Raw genomic sequence first — 7,500 nt, forward strand, 5'->3', positions numbered from 1 at the left:
ACAGTATGTACCTAAACACTCACCCTGGACTTAATCGTCCCAATTAAGACCACTGTTCCTCGCAGAGTTAAACAGTAGGGTTAACTACACGACCCACTGCTACCACAGATCTCTTAAGTTCCTCTACTTGCTTCGCATAGTGGTGAAAGAACACCTTGGAAGACTGCCAGCCCGTGTATGAACGGAGATGTTCAAAATCCATACAATTAAAGAAATTTAGGGATGAGGCAACTTTCCTCGGATCGTGACCTGCGGGTGTACTGTCAGGATCCGCTCTGCGAATAAAATATGTGATTTTCGCTCTGAGTTGATTCAGAGATAAATTTGAGCCTGATGTTTCTCCCCTGAATAGTTGACTACCCTTGAAGTCTGAAGTTCTACGAAGATAGACCTTTAGGCATTCTACTGGACATAGAGATGCATCTTCTTTCAGAGGGCAGATTCTCCAGGGACCCCACCTGTTGGTGGGTAACTCATTCTTGGCGAGAAACGTAGGATCCGGAAACAGGTTCAGCTCCCCCCCATCCAGGAACTGAACACGACCTGCCTCTCTCGAGAGGGCTACGATCTCACTAACCCTGGCCCCGGACGCGAGTGCAAATAGGAAAATAACTTTTTGCGTCAAATCCTTTAACGCACATTCTTCATTGCTCAACAGGGAGGCGAAATGAAGAACTTTGTCTAAAGACCATGAGATGGGCTTTGGAGGTGCTGAAGGTCTGAGCCTAGCGCAGGCTTTCGGAACTTTATTAAAGATCTCGTTACCTAGGTCGATCTGGAAGGCAAATAAAATGGGTCTCATCAAAGCCGATTTACACACTGAAATCGTGTTAGCTGCCAATCCTTGGCCATGGAGGTGGATGAAGAAAGATAAGCAGAAGTCTGTTGAGATCTCCTGCGGATTCTTTGCCTTTACAAAGGCCACCCATTTTCTCCAAGATGACTCATATTGCCTTCTAGTCGATTTGCACTTGTATTCCTCTAGGAAGTCTATGCTGGCTTTCGAAATCCCGAAGCGCTTTCTCACCGCTAGGGTGAGAAAATCATGAGCTGCAGGGTCTGGGTTTTCTGTAATGAAGCGCAGACAGTCGACTTCTGGACTCGCTGGGTCAGAACTGGATGTGGTAGCGGCACGAACTTCATCTGTAGTTCCAACGCCAAGGGGAACCATATACTGTTCGCCCACTTGTGGGCCACTATTGCCGCTACCCCCTTGAAGGATCTCAGTTTGTTGAGGACCCTCAACAGAAGGTTGTGAGGAAGGAACAGATAAATCCTGGACCATCTGTTCCAGTCGAGGGACATTGCGTCCACTGCTTCCGCTAAGGGGTCCTCGTACGGGGACACGTACAGGGGCAACTTCTTGTTGTCTTTCGTCGCAAAGAGGTCTATTTGCAGTTCTGGGACTTGATTCAGAATGAAGGAAAATGATACTGCGTCTAAGGACCATTCCGACTCTATCGGTGTGAACCTGGATAGAGCGTCCGCTGTCACATTGCGGACTCCTTGAAGGTGAACTGCCGACAGGTACCACTTCTTCTTTTCCGCCAATCGGAAAATGGCTAACATCACTTGGTTGAGAGGTGGTGACCTCGACCCTTGTCGATTCAAGCATCTCACAACCACCTCGCTGTCTGTCACCAATCTTATGTGGATCGAGTGACGCGGGGAGACTTTCTTTAAGGTAAGGAGCACTGCCATTGCTTCTAGAAAGTTTATATGAAAGGTCCTGAATAGCTTGGACCAAGTCCCCTGGACTTTTTTCCGATGAGAGTGACCTCCACATCCCTCCTTTGAGGCGTCTGAGTGAATCGTCATCGACGGGGGAGGTGGCTGAAGAAGAACCGACTTCTTTAGATGTCTGGCTTGGGACCAAGGTCTGAGAAGAGTACGTAGCCGAGGCGGCACTGGTCTTCTCAGGTCTCTTCGCGCGTTTGATGCATACCTTCTCCAAACTCCGGTTGCATCCTTTAGCTGTGCTCTTAGCACTGGGTCTGTCACTGAAGCAAACTGGAGAGAGCCTAGTACCCTCTCCTGTTCGCGTCTTGATATCCTTTCGGAATCTAGAAGTCTCTTGACAGAGCCCGCTATCTCCTTCCTTTTCTTCATTGGGATGGAGAAACTGTGTGACAAAAGGTCCCAGTGGATTCCCAGCCACTGGAACTTTTGGGATGGAGAAAGTCGAGACTTTTTCTTGTTGATCTTGAAGCCTAGGTACTCTAGGAACTGGATCACCTGACTGGAAGCTTGCAAGCATTCGGTCTCGGATGCTGCCCACACCAGCCAGTCGTCCAGGTAGGCTACTACCTGAATTCCCTTTAGGCGTAATTGTTTGAGAGCTGCGCTCGCAAGCTTCGTGAGAATCCTTGGGGCTATGTTTAGCCCGAATGGCATGGCTCTGAAGGCGTACAGTTTCCGTTGTAGCCTGAACCCTAGGTATGGGGAGAGTCGACGGCTGATTGGAATGTGCCAATAGGTGTCTGACAAGTCTATAGAGACTGAGTATGCCCTCTTGGGCAGTAAGGTCCTTATGTGTTGTAGTGTTAGCATCTTGAATTTGCAATTCACTATGAACTTGTTGAGTGGTGACAAGTCCAGAATGACTCTGAGCTTTTCCGAGTCTTTCTTGGGAACACAAAATAGCCTCCCTTGGAATTTGATGGACTTCACCTTTCGGATCATATTTTTCTCCAACAGTTCTTGAACGTACTCCTCCAAAATGGGGGTGGAGTGTTGGAAAAACCGAAGGCATGGGGGTGGAGTGCTGTACCAGCTCCAACCCAGTCCATTCTTGAGTAGGCTTTGGGCCCAGGGATCGAAGGTCCAGCGATCCCAAAATTTCATCAGTCTCCCTCCTACCGGTATCATTTCACTTGGACTGCCGTCCTGAGGTCTTGCCTCCCTGACCACGACCACCTCTGAATCCCCTTCCCCTTGAGGGGCGCCTAGACGAGCCTCTGGCTGCTCCTCTAGGTTTTGCACGAAAGGAAGAAGACTGTCCTTCGAACGTTGGGGCGAATGTGGTTGACTGACCTGGCACAGCCTGGGGTACCCACTGAAAGGCAGTCGGGGTTTGTGCCACCATCTAGGGCACTGGAGGCAATGGCAATTGCAGTTGCTGTTGCTGTCTATAAGGCTTGGCTGGCCGAAATGGTAGCCTAGTCTTCATATTCTTCCTCTTTGGTTGAGGACCCTCATCCGGGGAAGATTTTCTTTTGATCACCAGGCCCCACTTCTGGAGAAGGTTTCTATTCTCCACGGCGGCCTTATCAACAACTTCTTTGACCACATCGGTAGGGAAAAGGTCTTTTCCCCAAATGTTGGAGGAGATTAATTTCCTTGGTTCGTGTCTCACCGAAGCCCCGGCGAACACGATCTCCCTGCAAGCTCTCCTTGCCTTGATGAAGCCATAAAGGTCCTTCGTCACTGTGGCTAGGTGAGACTTAGCCACTACCATGAACATTTCATGGACCTTAGGGTCACTTGCCATTGTCTCAAGAGTGGTCTGATGAGACATTGAGGCAGCCAGTCTTTCTTTGGTCTCGAACTCTCTTCGTAAAAGAGATTCGGGCAGCTTGGGGAGGTCCTCGCCGAATTGCCGTCCGGCAATATCAGCCTCCAACTTTCCCACTGAGAATGTCAGATGGACATCCTTCCAGTCTTTGTGGTCCATAGGCAGAGCCAGCGACAAGGGTTTACACTCCTCCAGGGAGGGGCAAGGCTTGCCGGCCTCGACTGCCTTTAGGACAGCCGCAAACCCTTTTTGTAAAAAGGGGAAGGCTCTATCAGGAGACGACACAAAAGAAGGGAGCTTCTTGCTCAATGCAGCTACCTTCGAATTCGAGAAGCCCCTCTCTCTCATCGAGGATGAAAGTAGGGCTTGAGCCTTAGCGTGGTCCATAATAATGACCTCCTTCGGCTCTGTCTCCTCCCTTGAAGCTGGTTCTTTTCTCAGCCGGACATAGCAGTCCGGATATGATGCCTTGCTGGGCCAGAATTCTACCTCCTCTAGGGGAACTGAACCCAGCTTATCCGAAATGACGATCTTACCAGTCGTCATTGGCATGTGCTCAGCATACCTCCATGGGTTAGCATCTGAGCATATGGGAAGGTCTTTCACATTGAGCCTTTTCTGGGGCCCATGTGATTCTGCTAGGGACTGCATACGCAGTTCCATTGCAGCCGCCTTCTCCTGATTCTCCTTCTGCCTTTGTTGGATCATTCCAACAATCGAAGAGAGGGCCTGTCCCAGTTCTACTGGGAGACCAGCCGATGTTGAGGGGATGGGCTCCGGCATCTGAACCGGAGTAGCCGACACCTCGTCGACCCCATCCTCTACGACATCCGGGGTTTGAACTTGATCCTGACCTTCTGCCAGGAGGTCTTCTTCCAAACCTTCGTCCAGGTCAGACATCCTGTCACACAACTGGATGTCTTGCATCGCATCTGCGACTTCCTCGTCCACCTGGACTTGATCTTGAGGGATCTCCTCTTGAGGCTGGGGAATCACTGCTTCAGCTGATGCCTGGGGAAAAAGATACGCCCTCATCTTCTCACTTGGAAGATAAGGGCCAGAGGTGTTCTTCTTGAAGCCCCTTACCCAAGTACGAAGCTTTTCCCTAGCTATATCCCTTGATTCCGCCGTTCTAGGGGAATCAAAAGCCTCAGTAATCAGGTTAGTGCATACAGTACATACCTGAGGGTCCCAATACTGGAGATCATCCTTGGAGACAGCGCATGCTGCGTGTCTCCTACAACACTCATGTCCGCAGAGGTTCTTGCTGCGGACATTGCAGAAAACATTTCCGCACTTCGGAGGGTCCTCCTGTAAAGAGAAAAAATTTCCATGAGTATCAAGTGAACTATGTATCACTGGATATGCATAGTATAGCATAACAATTCATAAAGGAAAGACACACACTTGTGTTTCCCTCACAACCCATTGTTGCAGCCTTCCAGATAATAAAATCAAAATGGTTTATCTCTACTAGAGTAACCAATGCAAGGTTTCCAGAGGAAACAGGTGGAGCTCACACCTAGGCAATGATTTTAAAATCCTGGATAATAGACGGGGAAGAACTCTGCTTCCCCTCTGAAGGCAACAGCAAAGGGCTGTGCAAGAAAACAAAATAGTGTTAGAAGATACAGTGCTGTACCTAAACTTTTACTATAGTTTTCTTCTTACTGTATATGCTATACAGAAGAATACTAGTACAGTATAGGAGGATGTGTGCCGGCCTGCCTTTGCCGGCCGGCACACACCACAATTAGCTTTAAAGTATACTACTTAACAGCTATAGGGCGGCAGCCCTCTGGTTCAAATGCCTGTGCCGACGGCAGCAGCTGCCGGCCAGCAACAGCCAGTGTTGGCCGGCAATGACTGCCGGCCAGCAACTACACAAGGTAGTACCCAGCTGCCGGCCACACTCTTGGTGACCGGCAGACAAGGACTGACATAAGCCGGCCGGCAAAGGTACAAGACCGATGCCAGCCGGCAGCAAAAGAACCAGAAGACTACACCTGCCCGGCTGCCGGCCTCATAGGTCGTCAGCCGGCCTCATAGGCCGGCAGCCGGGACAGGTACAGCACTTAGAAGAAAATAGAATGGATGCCGGGATAAGAGTGTACACAACCCCCCGAGCCCGGCAACCAAAAGAGTGCATATAAGGAAGGGGAGAAACTTAATTCAGGCTTCCTTGACCAATGCCGTCCGGCTCTGCCGGCAGGCATGGATGAGGGACCAAGAGAGGTCCGGGCAGCACTCGAAAACATAAGACCCTTGCCGGCCAGCATCTCTGCCGGACTGCAATGGGCTTAGTCAATTCCACATCACATCCCAACCTATACTAGGTCCAGAAGTAGAATGACGTACAGTACAGTAATACCCCTGCCGGCCAGCTCTGCCGGCCGGCAAGGTACAGTACAGTAATGGCTAGGCCATTACGGAGATAGAGGGGGAAGGGACAAGAGGGTCCTGCCAACCTTGCTTTAGTGACAGATCACCCGCAGCCAAGAACTTTGTCTTAGCCTAAGGGAGATCTAAGGGAAAGGGCCAGCAATACTTGCCAGCTTCCAGAGCACCAAAGCAAGGAAGGCGTTGCTACTCCCAAGGGAAGATTTTATCCTCCCCGAGAACAGCAACAGGACTTAGTCTGGTCGATCACAAAAGAAGGAATCATAACTTACAGAAACCTTCGATAGTGACCTAAGGGAGCTAAGCTCCCTTTGTAAGTGTTAGGTCAGCGAGGGGGACTCTGCCCCAAGCCAGACAACACGGACTCAGACTAAAAACTCTGTTGTTCTGTCCCTCTTTGAACCAGACTTTGCTGGAACAGGAAGGTACAGTAACACCCTAGTATAGTTTTATCGAAAATAAATTCGGAAAAAACCACTTAGGGATAAGCCCAAGGCTTAAACAGAGGGAAAGGGATTGCATACCTTCTCCGAAGAAAAGAAAGCAACCGGGGAGAATAATAAAGTATACTAAGGCTCCATAAGCAATTAGCCTAGGCACCAAGAGAATCGATTACCTAATTCACCGAAACTCTCACGTATACAATCTTGGAAATATTCCACACAGTCTAAAATGTATAAAATATAGCCTAAAGCTTCAATAAAATTTTAATTACACTCGGAAAAACCAAAATCATGCATTAAGTACTAGGACCAAACGACTAGGCTACATGGCCTAGCGTAGGCCAGAATGGCGAATACTTCGCCAAATAATACTAAGCACGAAAGGAAATCCTATGTAAAGCTAAATAGCTAAAATTTATTAAGCAAAACAACCAGGAATGTCACTCTGACTAACTAATTTATACCTAGCGAGTGACAGTGTCCAGGACACCTCTGGTAGGCTACGGCTCTTGTATCAAAGATTAATCCTATTAATCACTCAAAATTTTACCAAGAGCCTACATTTATACATAACAGACACTATACTCAACTTATCCGAGGCCAACGAAGACGAAGAAGCCCTGAAAAGCTGAATAAATCCAAGATTTGCGAGAAAAACAGGAAAAAACACCGAGTTGTTAAGCTACGCAAAAAGGAATACAAATGGCGCCAGGATTGGCGCCAGGCACGCATACGAATCTGGGGATAGGGAAGCCTTGGGAGCGGCTCCCCTTTTTCTTTCCCGAATTAGTATCTCGTCAATCTCCCTCCTACGAGACGAAATCTCTGTTCAGGTCGTAGATTGCCATGTGACGTGTCTAGAATACGTCCTCTGATATGTCGCGATATCCCTTTCACGAGGGATACTCGCTCCAGGAGTTAGAATTCTGGTACCTTAAGGTAAATTCTCTGGGAATATCGCCGTAGTTGTAATATACCCTAGGAAGCTACCCTATAGGAACTTCCATCAGGACGACATGGCTTGAGCCCAAAAATATATATATATATATATATATATATATATATATATATATATATATATATATATATACCTGTATATATATATTTATATAATATATATAATATATATATATATATATATAT

General features: G+C 48.2%; 1 protein-coding gene across 4 annotated transcripts in view; it reads left to right on the top strand.

The window, feature by feature from the left end:
• Positions 1 to 7,500, top strand: part of LOC137655720 (uncharacterized) — an 81,987-nt gene that overhangs the window by 31,154 nt on the left and 43,333 nt on the right. The gene's annotated exons all lie outside the window — the stretch shown is intronic.

This window comes from Palaemon carinicauda, chromosome 16 (genome assembly GCF_036898095.1).
Source record: "Palaemon carinicauda isolate YSFRI2023 chromosome 16, ASM3689809v2, whole genome shotgun sequence".
NCBI lineage: Eukaryota > Metazoa > Arthropoda > Malacostraca > Decapoda > Palaemonidae > Palaemon > Palaemon carinicauda.